Source organism: Herpailurus yagouaroundi, unplaced genomic scaffold, assembly GCF_014898765.1.
Source record: "Herpailurus yagouaroundi ecotype Mexico unplaced genomic scaffold, PumYag 159, whole genome shotgun sequence".
Lineage (NCBI taxonomy): Eukaryota > Metazoa > Chordata > Mammalia > Carnivora > Felidae > Herpailurus > Herpailurus yagouaroundi.
Genome location: NW_024412400.1, coordinates 24,182,478 through 24,208,747, shown reverse-complemented (window position 1 = coordinate 24,208,747; position 26,270 = coordinate 24,182,478). Strand labels below are relative to the sequence as shown.

General features: G+C 34.3%; 1 protein-coding gene across 9 annotated transcripts in view; it reads right to left on the bottom strand.

The window, feature by feature from the left end:
* Positions 1–26,270, bottom strand: part of TBC1D5 (TBC1 domain family member 5) — a 544,621-nt gene that overhangs the window by 488,398 nt on the left and 29,953 nt on the right. For all 9 annotated transcript variants that reach the window (XM_040480115.1, XM_040480107.1, XM_040480108.1 and 6 more), the window contains exon 2: positions 10,915–10,974. The gene's annotated coding sequence lies outside the window, so the exon portion shown is untranslated. The remainder of the gene's footprint in view (positions 1–10,914; positions 10,975–26,270) is intronic.

Here is a 26,270-nt window from a genome sequence, read left to right as displayed (position 1 = left end):
TTAACCATATACAATTTTGAGACATTTCTGATCCTACTGAACTTTGTACCTGCCACTTCTTATGTGTATTCATCTTAATAAAGTGCACCTTCTCAAAGCGAATACCTCTTGAACCTGCCTTCACACCAAGCAAGGACTTCTATGTACTCAATACATATTTCCTGACTGATTTATTTTAACTTATATGGAAACAGGAGTCATGAGTCAAATAGTTTAAAACTTTATTTCCTACCATTAAAGTTAAATTGATAAAACAAAACAAAATTATGAACAAAGGAAAATTTCCCACAAAGAGACAACAGGTCATTCTGATGGTGAAACTTAAATTCAAGAGAGTGACAAAGATCCTTTAACAAAATCTTGTGCTAATGCAGATATTTTCCTTTTGTCTGTGGATACAGAAAGTTTTCACAAAACTAGTAAATATTTTTTTCTTAGAATTTTCAATTTTATTATGTGGAATTATTAGAATTCTATGTTAACCAAAAAGACAAGAGTTTTTCTCCATTCTTGCCTCTTTCCTATGATTTCATTGTACTCTCCTTAATATATAACTCTTCACTAGTTGCTTTTTTAAATATCTTCTAGCTTAATTCCTAATTAAATTCATTAAGAAAGATGCTCTCTTACACTGAAATTCTCATGACTACTTGGTATGTTAGCTTCAATATAAAGACATTACTTTGAGGACACAAACAGTATTAATATTTACTAAAAGTAAATATCTACCAAGTTTTATTTTTTATTCAAACATTAATTAAATAGGACTAAAAGAAGAAATAACTATAATTCTTCTGACAAAACTGTACTGTTTCTACCTATTATCTATCTCATTTCTTTTCTTTTTATTCTGAGAGAGAGAGAGAGAGAGAGAGAGAGGGAGAGGGAGAGGGAGAGGGAGAGAGAGAGAGACAGCATGCACATGCATGCAAATGGGGGAGGGGCAGAGAGAGAGGAAGAGAGAATCCCAAGCAGGCTCCCTGCTATTAGCTCTGAGCCCAACATGGGGCTCAATCTCACAAAAGGGTGAGACCATGACCTGAGCTGAAACCAAGTGTCAGAAGCTTAACTGACTGAGTCACTCACGCACTCCATTTAAAAAAAAAAAAAATTTTTTTTTTGAGAGACAAGGAGAGAGAGACAGAACGAATAGGGCAGAGGAGCAGAGGGAGAGAGAGAATCTAAAGCAGGCTCCACACTTAGCACAGAGCCTGACGCAGGGCTCGATCCCAAGATCCTGGGATTATGACCTGAGCCCAAATCAAGAGTGAGATGCTCAACTGACTGAGCCACTCAGGTGCCCTATCTCATTTCTGTATTTTATTTATGCTTTCATTCATTTAGGAAATACTATTTTTGTACAGAAATATTGGTAAAGATAGTACAACTCTTATTTTTATTACAAAGATAACCAATAAGATAATAATTGATACAGTAAGTGCTCTACAAAGGTTTGTAGGAAGTGAGCTGACATCACTGAGAAATCAGAGAAAGCTTTTTAGAGCTGCATCTTGCAGGATAAATTAACCAGGAAAAGAGGTAAGCAGTGAACAGCACATAGAAAGATTGAGTCAACAAAGATTAACACATAGGCTTATTTCCTTTCCCTCATAAAACCCCAAAAAGATCTCAAATTATTGCAAAATAGAGAAGTAACATATTAAAGGAAGTAACTCATAAGAGAACTTTTCATAAAAGATAGCAAGGAGAAGCAAACTATTTTATCCACAGTATAATAACATCCAGTCTCACACATGCCACCTCTACTACCCTGGTGGCAAAATAAAAGAACTAGAAAAAAACTAACAAGCAGTAAGAATAAATTAATTGAAGATAACTTCCCCAAACTGGAAAACACTTGCTTCCGGAATGAAAAGGTCCTCTGAAGTCCCAGTATAAACAATGAATAAAACCCATTCCAAGACACATCATCATAAAAACTCAGAGATAAAGATCTTAAAAGCTTTCAGAATAATAAAAACAGGTCATGCACAGAAGAAAACAATGTAGAGGGAGGGGAAAAAAGACAATGAACTTCTTGGTAGCAACACTGAATGCTGTAAAACAAAGCCTTCAAAATTCTAAAATAAACTATCTACAACCTAAAATTCTATACCCAACCAAACTATTAATCAAGTCTGAGAATAAAATGAAGTCATTTTATTCATAGTCATATTCCTAAGATCTATGTCCATATAATAAGGAAGTTAAGCCAGAAAAAAGGCAATGAGTTGCAATCTGCAGAGAGAGACCAGAGCAAAGCTATCCAACCTCAGAGGATATCAAATCCTTGACCTTCTAGGGGTGCCTGGGTGGCTCAGTCAGTTAAGCATCTTACTCTTGGTTTTGCCTCAGGTCATGATCTCATGTTTGTGGGATTGAGCCTTGTGTCAGTCTCCGAGCTGGGCGTGGAGCTTGTTTGTGATTCTCTCTGCCCCTCCCTGGCTCATGCGCACACACATATGCACACGCTCTCTCTCTTAAAATAAACAAACTTAAAAAAAAATTCTTGACTTTCTGGATCACCTCAATACTTCACAACATGAATGAAAATGGAAGCTCAATAGTACCCATAGCAAACTATACTAGAGGAAGCAATTAGAAGCAAGTATTCTTTGCCTGGGCAAAGATGCCTGTAAGATTGGAGGGAAACCCCATGGCAATGGCCATTAGTCTTCAGATTGAGTATCTACATTAAACCAGTATCAAATGACTGCCAAACTGCTACACATTCATCTCTACTGTTATGCTCACATGCATTGTAAAACAGTATCACTTTGAAGATAAACAAAATCATGTATCTATACCAAAATGCATACAAAGACATTTTCACTCCTGACAGGGTTTTAACTAGAATATTTTATAATTATGTTTCATTTACAAAACCAATAACAAAATGTAACAGTATAGCTTTCATGAAGCAAGAGAATGATTTAGAGACATAAGCAACAGTTCAATATGGTTGTCAAATCAGTATATCACTCATTAATTTCAGAAACCCCCCCCCAAAACTGATTAATTAGCATTAGTAATTTTTCAAATTTTATGTGAAAAACTGTGCCCACTCTGTTTGGGTATCTTATAGACAAAATAAAATCTCATCTTTCAATCTATTACACATACTTCATATGCAACTAATTTTCATTTACAAAATATCAAAGAAATCAGAATAAGCCCCTATATTCCTAACTAGAAGAGTGTTTAGGCTGAAATTTTAATTTCTACATGAATTGTTGGGATTTGTTTATTTATGTATTTATTTGAGAGAGGGAGAGAGAGCACATGAGTAACTGAGGGACTTGCGTTCGCCTGATGTGGGGCCCAAGCTCATAAACCATGAGGTCATGACCTGAGCCAAAGTCGGATGCTTAACCAACTGAGCCACCCAAGCTCCCCTGTTTTTTAATGGGGGGGGGGGGGAGTGGGCAGAAGAAGAGAGAGAGACAGACAGACAGACCCGGGCTCCATGCTGAGCATGGAGCCCAATGCGGGGCCGGCCCCAAGACCCTGTGATCATGACCTGAGCCAAAATCAAGTTGGACCCTCAATCAACTGAGCCACCCAGGCACTCCAAATTGTTGGTTTTGATAGAAGCTCCAATTTATGCTGGAAGAATCCTTTAAGCACACGAGTTGGAAGAGCTACAAGGAATAAGCACACATTTCTACAACAATGGTTCTCAATCCCACCAGATCCCATACCCCTTTCATTCCCTGTACTATCCTGAAATGAAGTACAGAGATAATAAAATATAACTACACACAGAATTTTTTTAATCAATACTAATTCCATAATCATAATATTAATGAAAAATAAAAGTAATTTATATCAAAATACATATTTTATTAAATAAATGCTTAGGCATAGCTACTTAAGAAGAGAGAATAAAAGTCACATATTTGCATCTATATATAATAAATAAATAAGTTTGGATCGAAGAGATGAAAGAACAAGTCATTCTCTACAAAAACTATAGGAAAAAATGAAAAAAGAGTAAGCAGCATAGGAGAACTCCAGAATGAAAATCAGTGTTGAGATAAGTGATTGCAGACAAAATTAATCTAATGTGAAGCTTAAATGAAATAACTAAAATGCCAAAACAAATCATACACTGTTGAAATGGAAAAAATTATGAAACGTGGTTGTTAGTGCAACTGACCTGGATTTTACTTTTAAGTGCAGTGTCAAACAATTACCTATGCTAAGATGTGGTACAGTTCAGTTACAATATATCCCAGGAATGCTACCACATTGTCAAGACATATATACATTAAGTCTCTAGTACTTAAAAATATGATAGATGGGGCATTTGGGTGGCTCAGTAGGTTAAGTATCCAACTCTTGATTTTGGCTCAGGTCATGATCTCACGGTTTGTGATGTCGAGCCCTACTCAAGGCTCTGTGCTGACAGCATGGAGCCTGCTTGGGATTCTCGCTCTCCCTCTCTCTGCCCCTCCCCTGCTAGAGCTCTCTCTCTCTCTCTCTCTCACTCTCTCTCTCTCTCTCTCCAAATAAATAAACTTAAAAAAAAAAGATAGTTAAAAAAAATACAATAGATAGAGGCTGTATCTTCCTAAAAGAGAAAATAGTAAATAGAGCGAGTAAGGAAATGTAACATAAAAAGTTACAGAGAAGTTACATAATAAACTACTAGAGATGATATCAGAGTACTACCGAAGACTAGGCAACATAAAAATAAACAATTTTTAAATATAATGTTAACTCATTATAATTATTCTAAAAAATGAAATTTTAATATTTAGGATAGCAATCATGAAATATCTTTATATAATTCATATTAACTAATAAAATTCAATGAGATCCATTAATTTAAAATTTAGTTTGTTGTTACAAAAACCTTAAATATCTTCTTACATATTTGCAATCAGTATTCTTGAGCCTCCAGTAAACTGCATTACTGAACTGAAAACTTTACAACTAAATTTCTAGTTAGAAATGCTATATATATATATATTTTTTAAATGCTATATATAAATCAGGATGTGGAAAGAATGTGTGAAGTAAATTACATAGAATTTTAAGAGGATTTCTTTATTCTACTTAAGCCTCCCCACACAAACTTCCCCCAAAGTATCAGATCTTTCATGTAACTAATCTTATAAAAAGTTGTATCATTACACACAAAAGCATTATTGCTTTATCTTTAAAGATAATTTAAGCAAGCACCCACTCAAAAGTTATGTGGTACTCAGGACAATCTTCTGTAGTCTGAGACGGTCCCATGCACTATAGGATACATAGCATCCCTGATCCACATCCATTAAATGCCAGAAACACTCCCACAATCATTGTGACAAACAAAAACATCTCTACTAATTTCCAAAATTTCTCTTCTGAAGGAGCACCACTCTTCCTTCTAAATCATTATTCTGGAAGAATCATAGAAAAGAGCATATTGCAGTAGGAAAAACAACTTTAAAAAAAATGTTCCAAAAACAAAAAGAAACACTTTTATCAATTATACTAAAAACTGTAACCTGCCAATTTTATCCTCTTCCAAATATCCTTTCTGTGACCTATATTTTTTGATGTTGTGTAAACAGAATGACTAAACAGATTTGATAACCAACCTGGATCATATGTATATCCTCTTTATATAATTTTTAATAGAAAGTTTTTCTATAATCTTTTTAATATTCCAACTTTTACTTAACCAAATTCAAGTCACAAATATGATATAATCAATAAACTGTACACGTATAGGCATGCCATCCTTCTATAACTACATTTGTGTGTATTTTACTTTCTGTTTTTGTTGTTGCTATGTTGTTTGGGGTTCACAGTTTCACTGAGCAACATCAACACCAAAACACTGCATTCATAATATTCAGTATTAAAGACTCATATCAGTATTATTTGGTGCCCCAAGAAATCCTTACTAAGACTCTCCTTTTTTATTTTGCAAACTCTAAATTTAATAAGGTTCCATTTAATTAGTCCAGGATTCAAATATACATTCATGCCAAATTTAGCAACCGCATGGGAGGTTAGGGAGAAAGGTATTTGAAACATTTCCACGGGAACAACCTTGGGTTGCTCTCTTAAAATATCAGTGCAGGGACCCACACTACTTCACATGCTATCCACAAAACGGACGAGGTGTGAAAGAAATTTTGTGTTCAACGTGACCTTTGGCTGTACTTTCACTTGTCACAATTATAAAGGAGCTTCTCTCAGAGCCAACACAGAAGTTATATTATTACTCTTAGAACTACAGTAGTATTTTACAAAGTACTTTATACTGTGGCAAACTCAAGGCAGAATATAAGGAAGCCCCTCCTTTGTTACGAGGCATAATAGGCTTTTCTGAATGAAAAGGGTTCTAATATTATACATATGAATGAGTAAGAATTATTGCACAAGAATTTTTTTTTAACTACATATTCAAACACAAATATGCCAGTGTGGTTACCTGGTTCAACTTAACAAATCATCTATAAATGCAAATAAACTGGAACTTTTAATAATCTAGTTATGACTTTAATAATGTAATATGCCATTTTAGATAAATATCTGTCAATAGGGAATTAAAAAGAAAACTACAAAAAACCACCCTTTTCTAGAGATTCCTATTTTCCTATACAACATTTCACTAAGGAAAAAAACAGTGGTTTTCAAAGATATTTTGGCCAGGGGCGCCTGGGTGGCGCAGTCGGTTAAGCGTCCGACTTCAGCCAGGTCACGATCTCGCGGTCCGTGAGTTCGAGCCCCGCGTCAGGCTCTGGGCTGATGGCTCAGACCCTGGAGCCTGTTTCTGATTCTGTGTCTCCCTCTCTCTCTGCCCCTCCCCCGTTCATGCTCTGTCTCTCTCTGTCCCAAAAATAAATAAACGTTGAAAGATATTTTGGCCAAACTGCCAACATATCAATATATATGACATGTAACATGGTGGGGCTTTTTTTTTTGGGGGGGGGGGGGGGAGGCGGCCGGGAACCATTGGATCATCAAACATAAAATTATAAATTCTGAAGGTGTAACAAATAGAATTCATTTTCAGTACAACGTTAAATATGCCACCAATTAAAAGATTTACAAGGCAAAATGATCATAGAATATCCTGTAATGTATGACATCAAGAGAACCTTTAGAACTCTCTACTATACCATGAGCAACTTTGCTATCCTCATCTTTCTGTTCCCAACAGCAACACCTCTTTACTTTCACCTTGAAAATAGGCTCCATAAGCTGTGAAACATCATCAGTCACACTTTATAAAAGTCATAGCCACAAACTGCTGTGTATAGCTAACAAAAACATAAATACTAGCAAAAGAAGTTTTACCATAAAATCAAACATTTTTAAAGATAGTGTATGTGAATTAAGATTCCTGTTAAATATATGTTATATAAGGCTATTAGGAATTACTCAATAGGCATGTGAGATATTACTACCACACTAGTAATGGCGTGTCCTAAATTGGAAGATAAATTATATGGTCATCCTAGCTATTACAGTATTTCATATTAACTAACTCATAGGTTTGGGGCATTTTATGATGTCATATTAATTATTTATTTGAAAACCCTAACTTAAAACTTTGAGTGATTCACACAGTACCCTGCTGTTCATACAAATGCAGCTACTTGGGGCACTCATACCAACATCACCCAAACTCTACTGCTACCTAACTCTAGCTCATCCGCTTTCTGATGTTCTTTGTGTGCTTCAGACCCAAGGTGAGAAAGACTGCCCTTTGTTTTCAGGTAGCAAATAGAGTTAGAAAGATCCTGTTCTCTTAGTCTCACACCAAATTGACAACATTTTTCCCTTCTCCTGGAGGCTCTGTAGAATCTTTTAAATAATTACATTTAAGTGTTTAAAATCACAATTGGTTATTTTCTCATTCTTTTTATGTACATGTTAAAATGCTTAACTGTATATAAAACACTATATTTAGAGTTAATTTAATAGTACGTTTGTGGTCATTCTTATAAAAGCTTACACATCAGACTCTTAATCATTCTTTCAACAATATATGTGTATCTAACCCTGACAATACCATTTTTTTAATAAAGAAATCCAATTTGACCTAAGAGAGCCCTGGAAATGGCCTTGGGCTTAAAGTCAAAAAGATCTGAGTGTTGGACATCTACAAGGTAAACCATACAATCTCCCTGAGGCACAAATTCTTCTTTACATAATTCTGGTCCACTATACAGGATTACAAGAAGAATCAAATCAGAAAATTCAAGAAGCTCAAGTTCTTCCTCCTGTTTAAAAAAGATGTCCAAGTGTTCTCAGAGCCTGGAGCCTGTTTTGGATTCACTGTCTCCCTCTCCCTCTGCCCCTCCCCTGCTCACACGTGCTTGCACGTGCACACTCTCTCTCTCAAAAATAAGTAAACATTAAAAAAAATTTTTTTTAAATAAAAAAGATGTCCAAGTGTAACACAAAATGAATATACTTAGCAAGTTAAACCTATCAGAGATAAATAACTACATTCTCAAAAACAAGTCAAAAAAAAAAAAAAAAACACACGCCACAAAAAAACCTGCTTAATACCAACTATACAAGCAAACTGTAATGGGCTAAGAAAGACCCTGAAGAGTCAGACTCAGTGAGTCCTAATCCCAGCACCAACACTTATTGCCAGGTAGGTGGCAATGAGCAAGTTACTTGACACCTCCAAGTCTCTGTTTCCTCATTCATAAAATGAAGACAATAACTGTACTTATCTCACTGTGAAAAACAAAAAATCCATGTAAAAGATATAAGCACTGTACCTGCACATAAGTGCTCAATAAATGCTAGCTATTATTATGACAATCTCCATTAATGTCTCCTTATAAAAACAAATCCTAAAAAATTATTTTGATGTCAGGAGAAAACTTCCCATGTGTGTGCATGTGTGTGCACACACATGTTTATTTTCCAATGAAGACCACTTGGTAACACAGCTAATACTCCACAAATAAGTATTAACAGTGTGGCTGGGAATATTGTCATGATAACTCACATAGTAGATCTTATTCAACATTGGAGAAGGTGGCTTTCTTCTTCAAAAGAAGTCCACAGTGGCATACTGAAGTGCATTTTGAAATAAAATTCCGTATCTGACAGTGTTTGTGGTTGTTCATCTCCAAAACAGAAGTCACGGATATGTATAATACGCACATTTTTTTAAATTTTTTTTTAAATGTTTATTTATTTCTGAGACAGAGAGAGACAGAGCATGAGTGGGGGAGGGGCAGAGACGGAGACACAGAATCCGAAGCAGGCTCCAGGCTCCAAGCTGTCAGCACAGAGCCCGACGCGGGGCTCAAACTCACAAACCTTGAGATTGTGACCTGAGCTGAAGTCGGTCGCTCAGCCAACTGAGCCACCCAGGTGCCTCACATTTTTAAATCCATGTATAGAAATCAAATGAAACCACTTCCTTTAAGACAAGTATATGAAGATACTAAGGCAATATTCCAATTAAACATTCATATACTCAATATTTCAAAATAAGAAATTCTAACTTGAAGTGTACAATGCTGCCTCTCTCTGAAATGTTAAAATTGTAAAGTACACAGTAGTTCACTACAAGCAAACACAGAAGACCTAGTTCTGCACACAACACTGTTTTACCCAAACAACTACTTAACCTATTCATTAAACCTATTCAATAAGAGAGCCCTAATAACTGCACTACCTTATGAAATAGAATCAGACAAAAGAAGAAATACCTTATCTGGTTAAAAATAGAAACTTTACAAAAGAGAATTATTAGCTCAAGTCAGAGAAATTATAGCTTGCATTTATAAAGGCCCTTGTCCATTTTAGTTCATTAAAATAAAGTGGTATAAAACTTTCCATTAAGAGATATGATATGAAATAAATATGTCATTATGACTGATATAAAAATCTATACCAACATCATGCGGTTTGCCAAATATACATATAATGATAACTTAAAAAAACAAAGGCTTCATCGGTCAAATTTTATCTCAGGGATCCAAATCTAAGTTGGACTTCATTTCTCTGAACTTTCCTAAAAATATCCCAGGAGTAAAATAGATTTGCCACTAAAATAAAATAAGACTCTATTCAGGATTCTAAAGCAAGTAAGAAATGCAGACCTGTCCTTTAGAGATACAAAGGATAATGTGGACTGAGGTTTACATGTTCAATCTCAGTTTACATACTATAGGCTATATCATTAATTTGTAAGTGACTCTACAATGAGTATGTACACAACACATAAACATTCTATCATCAGTAATCCTAAACAGGTAAATTTAGAGCTAAACAAAGCATAACTGGAATTTCATCTCTACCATAAATTACTTAAAAAAAGAAAGAAAAACCCATGGCCATTGCAATGAATACACTTTTGCCTTAGAGCTAATACTTTAATTTTAAAGAACCGCAAAGAAAAAAATCAAAACTAGTCAGTAACAATGCAGCCTCTAAAAGCAATAAACTCAAAATTAAGTTATAAATAATTTAAAGCATGTCATGAAGATGTATTAATAATTCATCAGATAAATAATTTACTAAATAATCAAATAAATAAATAATGAAATACATAAATAAATCAGCAAATAAATAATTCTGCAAAATAACCTAAACAATAAGTCACCCAAACAAATCACAAGCCTACAAAACTACAATGATTTTCTGGATTCTGATAGTTTTAAATAAGCAAATGTACATAAACTAGATCAATCCTTGTTAGAATTAGAAATATTTTTCAATGGTATTGGTAAAATCCTCATCTGAATACATAAAAACACATTTTCAATTTTTAAAAGACTGCATTGGATTAGTTCTTATAAATTATTAATAAGATTATAATATATCCTGCTCTATATTTTACATATAATATCTTTGCCTAACATATTTTCCCCTGGAACAACTGGATACTTAAAATATTCTTAACTTACATTTGTTTTTCAAACCAATACTTACAGTATAATGGCGCTGTCTTTCTGATAATTTTCCTGTCTTCTCAAAGTCTTTGCAAATTTTCTGCAGAGGTAGAACAATAAGAATAAGCTTAATTATTACAGATAAGATTTCATCACTAATGAACAAGGTTTTATAATTCTACAAAGTAGCAATGAGAAGTGGACATTTGTTGTAAACTGTGCAAAGTTTTTAGAAGTCTTTAGTGGACCAAGTACATGCTGACAGAGGCTAGCTTCCTCTATTGGAGCTGACACACCAGCTGTCACAATTGGCAGGATTTCAGATATGAGGACAAAAACTTTGAAGGACAATGTGATTGGCTATCCTCAATTTGAGAAGCTCAAAGTCGTTGAAAGAATACAGGAGATCACTTAACTACTACATTTGAATATAGTGACAATCTAATTAGAGCACCACAAAGAGTCAAAACACAACTGACCTCATAAATGAGTTTTCGCTGAACATTTAAAGTTTTTGTCTACCCACGGTAATAATACTCTTGAAGTCCATAAATAGAAGATCCCAAACTATGATAGCCTTGCCCACAGAAATAAGAACTCTGAAATGGGTTTTCTATACATTCCAAAGAATAAACTCAAACAAGATAGCATAACATTTAAAATTAACCAAAGTTTTTTATATAATGTATCTCAATCAACTATCGAAACAACCTTTCAGTTAGGTAATATTTTACCTATTCACAGTTAAGGAAACTGAAGCTCAGTAAAACTATTATACTGCCTATGCCCCCAAGTGGAAGGGAAGATTCTAACTCTCTCTACACAACTGCTTGAACTAAAGGCCCCTTAAATCTGACCCCCACCTAAAAAAAAAAAGCAAATCCTAAAATATCACAAATTGGTTAGAGCAGTGGTTCTCAACTGGAGAACAATGTGCCTCCCAAGGAACATTGGCAATGTTTGGATACATTTTTGGTGGTCACGACTGGTATTATTGGCATCTAATGGGCAGAGATCAGGGATGCTGCTAATAAACACAATGCACAGAAGAGACACCCCCCGCCCCCAAGAATTATCTGGCCTGAAATGTTAATAGTGCTGATGAGAAACCTTAGGTTAGAGTAAAATGATTTTTAGCAGTATATGGTTTTCCTCTTATAGTACGTATTCGGTTCAGAGATGTAAAGTTGTTATGTGTATAACATTGTATATAGTGGAATACCTTGGGAAAAAAATTTATATCCTTCAAAGAATAAAAAGATATATGGGAACTCTGTAGTTTCTGCTCAGTTTTTCTGTAAAACTGAAACTGCTCAAAAAAAAAGTTTATTGGGGCACCTGGGTGGCTCAGTTGGTTGAGCGTCCAACCCTTGATTTCGGCTCAGGTCATGATCCTAGGGGATCAAGCCCCACCTCAGGCTCCACACCTAGCATGCAGCCTGCTTAACATATTCTCTCTCTCTCTCTCTCTCTCTCTCTCTCTCTCTCTCTCTGTCTCTCTCTCTCAGGGGCACATGGGTGGCTCAGTCAGTTGAGTGTCTGACTATATTTCAGCTCAGGTCATGATCTCACAGTTTGTGAGTTCGAGCCCTGCATCTGGCTCTGTGTGGACAGCATGGAGCCTGCTTGGGATTCTCTCTCTCCCTCTCTTTCTCTCTGCCCCTCCTCTGCTCACGTTCTCTGTCTCTAAATAAATAAACACACAAAAAAACTGTCACTCTCTCCCTATGCCCCTCTCCCCTACTCGTGCTCTTAAAAAAAAAAAAAGTTTTTTAACTTTTTAAGTGTGTGTCATTTATTTCACTAAATTTATGAATACTTTATTAGAATCAATACTAAAAAAAGTCTACAGTAATAAAAATTTTTTTAATTTTTCATTTATCAAAATTTTTCCAATAATGTTAATATGAGAACATTAAAAGTCACATTTATGAGCTGACTTTGTCAAAGTGACTAGCCAATATATTTAATAATATTAAAAATCATAGGACGTGAAGGAATTATTCTGATACAATATAGTATATAATCTGCAACTGTTTGTGGTTGATTTTTTCAGCTACTTTTGTTTTGGGTTTGTTTGGGGTTTTCTGTTTGTTTTTGTGTAAACGCTACCTCTAGTGTTTTCTGAAACCGTATGTGCAATAATTATTAAAAGCACTTGAGAACAAAATCCAATAATACTGTCATCAAAAAAATCCAGAAATCATGTATCATTTTAAGTATTCTCCTTTCAACATCAATTAATCTCTCTCCAGTCTCCAAGTAGACTTTTGTTCACAGCATAGATCTAGAATCTACCATGATACAATGCATGTTTCCTTATATTTGACCTACTGTCTACATAGAGTATTAAACAATGGTATCCCTTATCAGGTAGGATTAGGTCATACTCTTCCCAAGCCAAAAAAAAAAAAAAAAAATGTATTTAAGTAATAATAATATAATGACTTTTTTAAACAAGAGGAAAAATAGGAAGAAAATTTTCCCCCATATAAATGTCCAGAAATAGACATCAAAAGCTGATGTGACAGCTCCAAATATTGGGGATCAAGTTCCTTCCATCTTTTTGCTCTACCACATGTTGTTTCTATTCCAAGTTGCCTCATACTCCAAGAGGACTATGGGCACTCTAGCTAATACTAATAGATCCACATTGCAGGCAGCAGAAAGAAGGAAAGGGAAAAAATGCCCACCCTGCTCCCTTCTAACTCTCATGCTTTATTTCAGCCTACAGCTTATAAACCATAGCTTTGTCTTTTGGCCACGCCTAACCATTTGGGAGGATAGGAAATGTAGTCTCCAACATTGGTAACAATACCCAGCTATAATACTGGTATTCTTCTTACTAAGGAAGACAGGTAAAAATGAATTTTGCAGGAGAAATTGTAAGACACAGACTACAGTGGAGGTTATGACTCTTCAAAGAAAATGAGAGATGCACTCTAAATTTCTCATTAGCATGGTTCACTGCAAATTATAGGTGCACGTATATACGTGCGTATGTGTAAAAGAAAACCTAAATGTTTAACATTACGTAAATGTCGACAATGAGATACCACCTCACACCAGTCAGAATGGCTAAAATTAACAACTCAGACAATGACAGAAGTTGGTGAGGATGTAGATAAAGAGGAACCCTTTTGCACTGCTGATGGGAATGCAAACTGGTGCAGCCACTCTGGAAAACAGTATGGAGGTTTCACAAAAAATTAATAATAGAACTACCCTCCGACTCAGCAATTGCACTACTAGGTATTTATCCAAAGGATACAGCTGTGCTGTTTCAAAGGGGCACATGCACCCCAATGTTTATAGCAGTGTGCTATCCATCAACAGATGAATGGATAAAGAAGATGTGGTGTATATATATAAAATTATATATAAAAAATAATAAAATATTATATATATATAAATATATATATTACTACTCAGCAATAAAAAAGAATGAAATCTTACCATATACAACAACATGGATGGAACTAGAGTGTATTATGCTAAGCAAAATTACAGAAAGACAAATATCATATGACTCAATCATATGTGGAATTTAAGATAAAAAATAGATGAGCATAAGGGAAGGGAAGGAAAAATAATATAAAAACAGGGAGGGGGACAAAACATAGACTCTTACATATAGAAAACAAACTGAGGGTTGCTGGAGGGGTTGTGGGTAGGGGCATGGGCTAAATGGGCAAGGAGCATTAAGAAGGATCCTTGTTGGAACGAGCACACTGGGTGTTATATGTAGGGCTTGAATCACTGGATTCTACTCCTGAAATCATTATTGCACTATATGCTAAGTAACCTGGATGTAAATTTTAAAAAAACAAATAAATAAATAAAATAAAATAAAAATGCTAAGTAAATGTTGAAATTAACTTAGGGATAATCTCAGTACAGAATGCTATGTAGTCACTAAATATGACACTTTAGAATTTTACTGATATGGAAAAGTGTTCATAATATTAAGTGAAGAACATGCTATAAAACATTTCATATAAAATAATCTCTATTTTCAGGGCACCTGGGTGGCTCAGTCAGTTGAGGGTCCGACTTCGGCTCAGGTCATGATCTCACAGCTCATGAGTCTGAGCGCCACATCAGGCTCTGTGCTGACAGCTCAGAGCCTGGAGTCTGCTTCGGATTCTGTGTCACTTTCTCACTCTGCCCCTCCCTTGCTCATACTGTCTTACTCTCTCTCTCTCTCAAGAATAAATAAAAAACAGTAAAAAATATTTTTAAAAATAATAATCTCATTCTATATAAACATAGATACATACTAACACATACATATATGTATGCACAGTATATATTTATACTCATACATAGTACATCATGTATCTATATCTAGAGAGAGGCTGAGACCATGTAAAATTCATGAGAATGGAATTAACCTAAATGGTAACAGTGGTTTAAGCTTTGGGAAACATAACTAATTTTCATTTTTCTACAATGAACACATACTATACTTATAATTATTTTTCATGAAGATTTTCGCCTAGCTGAGGAAAAGCACCTTATAAAAGTATTTAGATTCAAAATTCGATTTATACTTTTACTTACAATATGCTGATAATAAAAAAAAAAGTGGGGGGAAATCTATAACTGAGCTGTATCTTTCCCATCTGGGGCAAAACTTGTAGGTTTCTCTTTGGTTGGGAGTAAGAAGCTAACCTATCTGGGCCCCATTTGTTTTCAACTTACAAACATTCACATATCACATTTGTCAGCTTTATTCAAGTCACTCCTAGCCAGATGCTACATCCATCATTCTTAACAATTTACTCCGACATATTGATTACTTTGTTCATATCACTCTGTAGAACTAATCATTCATACTTCAAACTTCTACAAATCCTACCATCTTCTATATTTCTGAATTTTTTCTATTCTACTGTACATTTTTCTGGGTACTTATATAGTGCATACATCTAAAAGAAATTATATCTTTCTTGTATCTTTACAACTATCTTGCATTGCCTTGAATCTTCCAGAGCTATTACTAGGTATACATACCATTGTTACATTGGAATTAACTCTATTTGTAAGTCTCATAATTTGGGATGCCTGGAAGTTCTGCACACTTTCTAGAGTGATTCAATTTCCTAAGCCCCCACTACTACCATATAAAACTAGAAAAAACGGAAAAAGGCAAGCAATTGATATATTTAAAACTACTAACATGTATATTGGATTGACTGAAACAGCAAACAAATATATCGTCCCCACGCTCTAGAACTTGGGGGAAATAAGACAAACACACACACGCACACACACAGAGCAGGGAGGAAGAGAAAGAAATTCAGAGACAAACGTATAATCCAGACAAAATGTACTACCAAAACTCCAAACGGTAAAAGTCACAGGCACAGATAATCAGACAAGGCTCCTCAAATGAGACCAAATTAATATAGGGCTAAAACAGTGGGTCTCAAACATAGGAGACGTCATCCCCTACAAAGCACATGTGGCAATGTCTGGAAACTCTTTCATTTATCACAAATGGAAGGTATTATTTGCATCTAATGGGCAGAGGCCAGGGATGCTGCTAACATCCTACAATGCACAGGATAGCCCCCACAGAAATGAATTATTCAGCCCAAAATGTCAACACTGCTAGAAGAAGCAGTTGGAGTCAAAATAAGAGATAGCATTTAAGCAGGATGGAATGACATGAGTAAAAGAATGATAGCTACAATATACGATGTCTTTAATAAACCAGAATATGACTAGTGAAAGAATGGGGGGGGGGGCCGGGACAAGATTAGAAAACATAACTAGGCATAGACTGTGATGGGCCCACACAATAAGTCTGACAGACCAAGGAGATAAAGAAAAATGCCTATTATAATAACAAAAACATAAGACAGCTGAGGCGCAAAATAGCAACATACTTGATAAGAGACAAAATTGTAGATAGATGTAGACACTGATTTCCAGCAGTATGGCAGACTAGATTATCTTGATACTGTTATATATCACTTTTTAAAGTTAGTAGAAAAATCTATTTTAATGAATTGCTTAGCTAGCAAGAAAGTACAGTATTCACCTAAGCTATAAACAAAATAAACGTAGAATAAGCAAACCCAGAAAATAGCTTTTATCTTGATAGTAGGTGTCGCACTGCAGAAACTGGGCTTACATCCTGATGGCTCCACAGGCTCAGGAGACAGACTCTAAAAGTCTATCAAAAGGAAACCCTACATAAAGCTGTTACTCTGAAGGGCTATACCCTCATGTTAATAGCACCACAAAGATCTCCCTCCTGTTACCCTTTACAGTCATACCCACCCTTGGCCCCCACCATCCCTAACCCCTGGCAACCTCTAATCTCTCTGATCATCTCTAATTCTGTTATTGCAAGAATGTTTTATCAATTCTCTTGACACTGTAACCACAAAGTATAACCTTCACAAAGGTTCTCAGGATACACTCATGCTACTTGTAAAACCCAATAAACCTCATATGACAATGTTATTTAAAGTACTCTTAAATTGTTAGTACCCCGAGGCATCTGGGGGAAGAAGCATAGGCAAATTATTGGTGAAAGAAAGTAACTTCAATCCAGGCCTCAAAGAATCCACCAACTTTCAAAAACAACTCTACTCAAATTTTTAAAAAAGTCACAAAACATACAAGGAAACGACACAATGAATGAATCAACACAAACAAAAGACAGCAGGATTAGACTACAGATTCTTCAATTATTGAAAAGATTATACAATAAGGATGTTCCAAGCAATAGAAAAGCTTAAAATACATGTAGGAGTTAAATAAATCCTCAAGAAATAAAAAACACAGGTTTTAATTTAGGGTAAAGTTAAATAGTAGACTCAATACAAATAAAGAATCACAAAGACTTTTAAAACCTATGTAAAAATTCAGTTCAGAGAGACGAAGAAAGAAAATATGTAAGAGCAACTAAGAAAAACAAAGAATAGAGTAAGAAGGCCTAACAAAATAATTCTGAAACCATCTGTGATGAAGAACCATTTTTCAAATTTTTAATCCACTGCAGACAAAAGCTATAAAATGTAATAAAAGTAAATTTGTTTTTTTAAAAATCTTGTACTTAGATATCATAGTAATAATCAAGTTGTTACTAAAAGTTTCTGAATGGTTACTCTGAATTTTTGTCCTTAATTCATCACAGACCAATGAAATCAGTTTGCAGACCAACACTGACCTGAAAATCACATTTGAAGTAGCAACGCTCTGAAACACAAATAGATCAAGATTAGAAAAGAATTTAAAAGAGAAAAGAGTAGAGGTAACACTGGAACAGATAATGGTTGAAAATTTCCCAACCTAAGTGAAGATACAGTTGGACAATCTAAGATGCAAGAAAAAAACATATAATAAACATAATAAACAGGTAAACATGCGGTTACCTCGTTATCAGTGCAAAGGCTACAGCCACCACAATAACTGCAACACAATTCCAGACTTGCATTTTCTATCATTGTTTTTAAAAAACTAACGACTTGGCTAGATGTGCTCTAGTAGAGACAAATGGTCTCCGTAGAGAAAGTTATTGAGACCAGGTTTTAACAGCTAATGATTTCCTTTCCCACTAGAAACATTCTGGCCATACTTTCACTAAACACTAAACTCTGTCCATGCTGCCACTCATACTAAATCGTGTTTGGTTTATTTAGAGCTATTTTTAATGTAACAAAAAAACACAAAACAACAATAAATATTCTTGTATCTTTAGAGTCTGAAAATATTTTCAATTATACGGAAATGAACAGGATTCCAATCTCCATTACCTGTCTTTTTCAATGTGAGGTGAGCTACAAAATACTTCAGCATACTTTACCTATCGAATCCTCTAAGCACAACAGATTCTTTTATTTCTAAACACAGTTCATTTAAAAGACACTGCTCAGACATCTAACAGAAATCAAATGGAAATTCAAATCTACCTGAAAAAAAGAAATTATACCTCCTGAGGAAGAATCATAACTACTATTTGTGTAAGTGTTTGGTCATGTTTTCAAATGCTTGACACACATCTAATTGAAGCATCCCAATAACCTGATGGGATCCTGGTTTCACAGAACAGATATAATAAAGGTAAAAGCTTAGAAAGTCAAAAAAACATGTTGAACGGCATCAAGAAACACAAGGAAAGACATGTAAATTAAATGTAACAATATAAGGGGAAAAAGATACCCAAAATCTAACCAATGGCTGCTTCTTCCCATCATACCCCATCACATGCAATTGAAAGGACAATCACTAGGCACACGTAGCAAATAAACTAAATGAAGTGATATACTAACCTATTTGATTCTGTATCACCAAATTCAAACAATTTATCAAGATTTTTAAAAATTTCACTGCTTATTGAATCTTAAGGTTCTTATGGTGCTACATCTAAGGATATGGGAAAAATTTTTAATAGAAAACTGGGCTAAGCAGTTAAAACATCCAACAGGTAAAAGTGAGTAAAGGCTGAGAAAGGCAGAAACTGTCAGACCATTTCAAAAACCTCAGCGGTAAGGTCCTTAAATAAAATTTTTTTCCAAACTATTCCATAGGTATACAGATTCAAAGTTAATGCCTGAGCAGATAAAAGATGCCAAACACCTTAACTTTGTAGTTTAGAATAAAGATGGATTTAAGCTGGAAATTTATGAATTTTTTAATGCATTATTTCAACCAGACACAATAGTCAGACCGTAAGAATATTTGGCCTTATAATTTAAAATTCTGACAACCCACCCCAAGTTTAACTAATCACCAATCCATTCCAATACAAAGAAAAATGAAATACTCTGTGGTGCCTTTAGAGTTTTTATTCAAACTTATAATTAAATTTGTGTGTATTCTTCTCAGCTTCTTCAAGTCTTCTTCGTGGAGAGAAAAAGGCAGACTTTAAAAACATACATACAGGGGCGTCTGGGTGGCTCAGTCGGTTAAACGGCCGACTTCAGCTCAGGTCATGATCTCGCGGTCCATGAGTTCGAGCCCCGCGTCGGGCTCTGTGCTGACAGCTCAGAGCCTGGAGCCTGTTTCAGATTCTGTGTCTCCCTCTCTCTCTGACCCTCCCCTGTTCATGCTCTGTCTCTCTCGGTCTCAAAAATAAATAAACGTTAAAAAAAAAATTAAAAACATACATACATATACATATCCAGACATAAAAATGTTCCCATAATTGTAAGCTTCTCACTGGTACTTCCTGATCGTTACTTAAAACATAAAATTGAACAAGTAAATAAATTTTTAAGGTAATACTAAAAATCAATGTTCTTTTAAAATACATTATTAAGGGGCGCCTGGGTGGCTCAGTCAGTTAAGTGTCCGACTTCAGCTCAGGTCATGATCTCAGTTTGTGGGTTTGAGCCCCACATCAGCCTCTGCACTGACTGTGTAAAGCCTGCTCGGGATGCATTCATTCTCCCTCCCTCCCTCCCTCTCTCTCTCTCCCCAAAATAAATAAAAATAAAATAAAATAATAAAATATATTATTAAGTAAAAGCAAATTGCAAAGATCTTTCTATGGCATCCATTAAAACAAGCCACAAAGCCAAAATTCTTCATCATAAACATTTGTAAATGGCTTAAAATTGGGGGGAAATAAAGGTTAGTACTTTTCACCTCTTGAGCTTACAACAGGGACACTCTAGTAACTAAAATCACTGACATCTAAAGATTAATATCCTAAGTCAGAGAATCAAAAGCTTTCCCACCAAAACACCTCTAATAAGCACCTCAACAGGCAAAAAATTCACATACATGGGGATCTGGGAACAGAGGCCAAAACTGCTAACAGTTATCATTAGTTTTCTTCAGCAAGTATTATCTTAAAATAATTATGTTAATTCTTTCCCATTCCATAATATCTTAGCTCGAAAAGAATGCACCATGTTTGTCCTACTTCCTCACTAGAAAGGGTACATACAGTTAAGGGTCTCACTCTTCTGCTCAAACCAGAACCTCATGCCTCTGTTCAGCGGAGCACAGATTTTATACACGAAGAAAGCTAATTCTAATAAATTTCTGGGTTTAATCAGCTATTCTTTTCCATAAACACTAAATCCACCAAAGAATTAACTCTACCTTTACACACACACCACTAGTAAGTTGTTCTTTTAAAATTTTTTAACCAACGCTTATTGCTTGAATAGTTCAGCCTTAAAACGTATCACATATTATAGAAAAATAATTGGTAACCATGTTATAGCCAACTCTTTCTTCAGTAATTAAAGAATAACTCTAGCATTAAATTGCAAATATTAACAAGAAAATCAAATGGAGATAGTTCATGCCTTGTTCTCACCTAATTATGAAAATTATCTAAAAAGGTTATATGACTTATTTCAAATTCTATATAGTTAGAGAAGTTATAACTATTCATAATTATACATTTGAGCTTAAATTATCTTAAATTAAATATTCTGAATTTAAATTATCTTTATGAATTTTATAATTAAGCCAGTCTTATCATTTGTATTAAATCCTTTAACAAAAAAATTATATCTAATCTGAAATTTTAAGAACTATTTTTTAAAACAGTCATTAATTTTCAGTCACCGTTTGATTGGATTGCCATTTACATATAAAGAAATACAGGGTAGTATTTTTGCATTTAAGTTCTAACAAAGGTAAATAAAAATCATTAACTAAAGGTTATTTTAAGTTTTTAAATTTAAATTAGTGGGTTTCCTAAACTTCTGGATAATTTTTGGTAAATGCTTTTTGTTTAAAATTATAAACTTCCACATAATTATAAATGCAATTTTAATCTAAGTTTTTTAATTTGACATAATTTAAATTCAAAGGTATCGTGAATAGTTATTATAACATTTAATTACACTGTGTTTGAGACATTTATTTTTATATCACTTTAAGAAAAAAATTACAGGTCATGCCCTATCTCTACTCTATTTTACTATCAATAGATTTTATCACACATGAAAATTGATCCTTATGTTCCAAATATATATACATATATATATATAAATATATATATAGGGTATGACATTATATCCATTTTCTCTCTTCAATAACATTTACAAAAATTGTCACAGTGAACTTAGTCAGAAAATGTGAATTAAGATTTTAAAGTACATTTTATGGGTAAAGTTCCTAGAATCCTTAGATATCTAAATTTAATTTCCTGAATAGTTACTGAAAGATTAAACTACTATAATCAAACACTTTTACAACAATAAAAAAATTAATTCAACAAAATGTCCACATAGGAGAAATATTTTATGTTTCTGCCAAAAGCCCAATTATTTCGATATATGCCAATACACAAAAATCAGGTAAAACAAAATACATAGTTGTGGGGAATTCTGTATGACAGCTTTTACTTTTATGAATTAAGCACAAATCTAGTGGTTAACGGCCGTTAATACAGTTTCTCTACAACTATACACATAAGTTAAATAAAATAAACAATGAATACATAAAAGTAGTTCCACTTCTATCCATAAGAAGCCAAGTTAACTTCCTGAGCAGAAAGAATTGAAAAAGGAGCATGCTAAATAATATGAAACCTAAATGAAAATAAAGCTGTAAATCGAATTCATTGGATAAGTTTTTGAGAAATTTCGGAACTATAAAATAAATTTATACACACACACACACATATATATATACACACACACATATATATATAACAAATATCTATGTTTCCCCAACCAGAATTTATAACAAATGACATTCACATTATGAATTCAAACTCACATAACTATGAACCTTTATTTGTTTCACTTTATGTGCATTTATTAAAGAACAAGCAGAGATAAAATTAAAGTCCACTGTTCATCATTCCCAGTGCTATTTCCTTCTTCTTACCTCTTTATTAGCAACCATTGTCATGAGATTGACATACAGCCTCCTAATTCATTTTCTACATTTTTATCTACATATTTAAGTGAGTCGTGTTTTGTATATTTTTTTCAATTTTCATAAATGGTATCATAGTGAAAATACTTGGTTTTTCATTCAACATTATCTTTGAGATCTAAATATAGATATACTTCATTCCTTTCAACTATTACGACGTACTGAATCACAGGCGCATACTACATTTTATTTATCCATCATCCACCAACGGACATTTAGATTGTTTCTAATTTTGCACTATCACAATGCTTTAATGAATATCCTTGAACAAATCTCCATGTTCATATATAATACCATGTAGGCTTTGTTCTCCAAAGTAAGGTTTCTCAACCTCAGCACTACTGACATTTTTGGAATGAGTAATTCTCTATTGTGGAGGTCTGTCCTGTGAACTGTAGGACATTTGGCAGCATCCTTGATCTCTACTCACTAGATGCCTCCCCAGATGTGACAATCAAAACCATCTCCAGGCATTGCCAAATGTCCCTTGAAAGGTAAAAATGCCCTGGTTGAGAATCACTGTTCTAAGGTATAGTTGAAAGTAGAATTTTTGGGTTATATATATATATATTTTCCATTTTACTGAATACTGCACAACTGTTCTCTAAACAGCCATATCAACTTATACTCCCACCAGCATATAATACCTCTGATTTCCAAATATCCTTGCCAAAACTTGATAATGTGTACCAATTTAAATCTTCCCAGCAAAATAAATCATTAATTTCCCAAAAGGAGACTGCCACTGCAACTATTAACTTCAAGAAAAAAGGTTCACAGATGCCACTTCCAAGAAATCATAACTAAAAACCCTAACCTTAAATGGGGGAACTGACTTACATTATAGCCCCTTCTCATTTTATTTTGCCTCTTTTCTGCTAAGTGAATTTTTCTTGACCAAGTTAACTTTATAGTGTTAGTTTTCTAGAAGCTTCAAAATTATGATCCTTGGTCCACATTTCTTAAAACTTTCAATACCATACAGAGTTTTAAATAACTGACTTTAAGTACTTGGTGTCCTCACTTGTGAAAGGTTCCTCACTCTAACACTTCTAAATTGATCATCTCTACATATAAAAGTAGGCTAGAGATATACAAGTGGACATTCATGATGGAAATATCTTTTACCAAATACCCTATCTGTAAAGGAATCTACTCAGCAATTGATTCTAAAACTAGAAATCAGACTGAATCAAGACAGTGGACTAAACACACGTTGTAGCTTCCCAACTCATACAGAAATTAGATCTGAAATACGTGGTTCCTGATTGACAACCCCCTGTAAATATCAACTGTAATTCTTGCTCATCAGTTCTATCAGTTCTGCATTGTTTTTAATATAAATTCTACTCTGGGGTAAGCAGTCTTGTATGGATGCCTCTTAGTGGCACCAAAAGAACCTTGTCTAAGACAGCAGCATAATGAAACGATGATTCCACTGATAACGATTCCAACCCTGACCAGACTGAAAACTCAGGAGGTAGACCAGAAACTAAAAGGAATACCAGAAAGATAGAAAAAAAATTTTACCTTAAGTAAAAACAAGAAACAAAAACAAACAAACAAAAAAAAAAAAAAACCAAAGCACTATATTTGCTGCAAAATACAGAAGTTTCTCTGAGAATAGTACAAAAGCTAGGATATTTGAAGCTAGGGGAGTCTGAAGGCTATCACCAGCACAAAGACTAAGAATATCAGGCATCAGGGATCTCCACACTGCTCGCCCCCATACCCCAAGGCCAAGCAGCCAGTAAGAGATAAGAGAGGTATCTGTGTGTCTTCTCCCACCCACCTGCCCTCCAAAAAGGAGGAGTATGGACCCTCGGTAAAAACCAGTTTGTAGAAGATGGGTACCCAACCTAAAAAATATGTAACTCAACATTTTACTATTGAAGGTTTCTGAGAAAAAATGATCAAATTAATGTTTTAGGAAGATTAATCCAGTATTGTTGAACAAGGATGAACAAAGAAGAGGGAAGAACACAGACAGGAAAGCCAGTCAGGAAACGGTACAGGTAAGTAAGAACCTGAAATCCAAGAACTTAACAGAAAACATAGATTAACCTAGACATACTGATTAAGAACAGAAAGAACCTGTTGAACAATTTGATGTTATGAGAGAGGAAAAGATAAAGACTGCTTCATTCATTTATTTTCAGAAAATGCTTACTATAAGTTTTATTACAATATCCCTAGCACTTAGCATTATTAAATCAATCGGAGATAAGTCAAAAGTAACCCTTAAGATTTGGGGCTTGAAGGACACCTGGGTGCTTCAGTCGGTTTGAGTGTCTAACTTCGGCTCAGGTCATGATCTCACAGTTCAAGAGTTCGAGCCCCACGCTGGGCTCTGTGCTGACAGTTCAGAGCCTGGAGCCTGCTTCCGATTCTGTGTCTCCCTCTCTCTTCCCCTCCCCTGTTCAAGCTTGCTCACTCTCTCTCTCTCTCTCTCAAAAGTAAGTAAAAATATTAAAACAATTAAAAAAAAAAGATTCGGGGCTTCAGAAAGTAGTATGAGGCAAATAACGAGCAAATTCTGGAGAGAACACTTGATTTTAAAAGACTAGTTGATTATTTCAGTTTTAGAAATGCTGAGTTTTTTTTAGTTTTATTTTTATGTAAAAAAACTTTTTGTACCAAATATATTTATAAAAGTTTTTACCTTTGTATGATGAGGTATTTGATATGTGCAAAGAATCTGATAAGAATATATGTAAAATATACCATAAAGCACAAAAATAAAATGAATGATAAATTCATCTCTGATCTAAAAAGTAGAGTATGAACAGTATCTTTAAGTTCTTGTTGTGTTCATCCCGAATTTTAACCTGCCCCACATTCCACATAGGAAATCACTGTACTAAATTTTTACTTAATCATACCCTTACCTTTCCTTAGGGTTTTACCCTGTTTCTGTATCATTAAACACTATGTTTAGTTTTTAACTTGTTTGTACTTTCCGATTAAAAACAGAATCATACTATAAGGCATACCTTATTTTATTGTGCTTAGCTTTATTGTGCTTCACAGATACTGCCCTTTTTTTTTTTTCCCAACAAACTGAAGGTTTGTGGCAACCCTGCATCAAGCAAGTTTATCAGTACAATTTTCCCATCAGCTGCTCACTTCATGTCTCTGTCTCACACTTTTGGTAATTCTTGCAATATTTCAAATTTTTTCATAATTATATTTATTATGGTGATCTATGATCAGTGATTATGACTCAATGAAAGGCCAGATGATGGTTGGCATTTTTTAGCACGAAAGTATTTTTTAATTAAAATATGTACGTTTTTTTGGACATGATACTACACATTTAATAGACTAAGTGTAAACTTTTATAAATAAGCACTGAGAAGTCAAAAAATTCATCTGACATGCTTTCTTGCAATATTTGCTTACTGAAGAGATCTGGAACCAAACAGGCAATACCTCCACGGAATACCTGTATACATGTTTTCCAGTGAAGACACACTTTTTTCACTATATACGATTCTACGATAATCAATGTGGGTATATGTGGCTACAGGT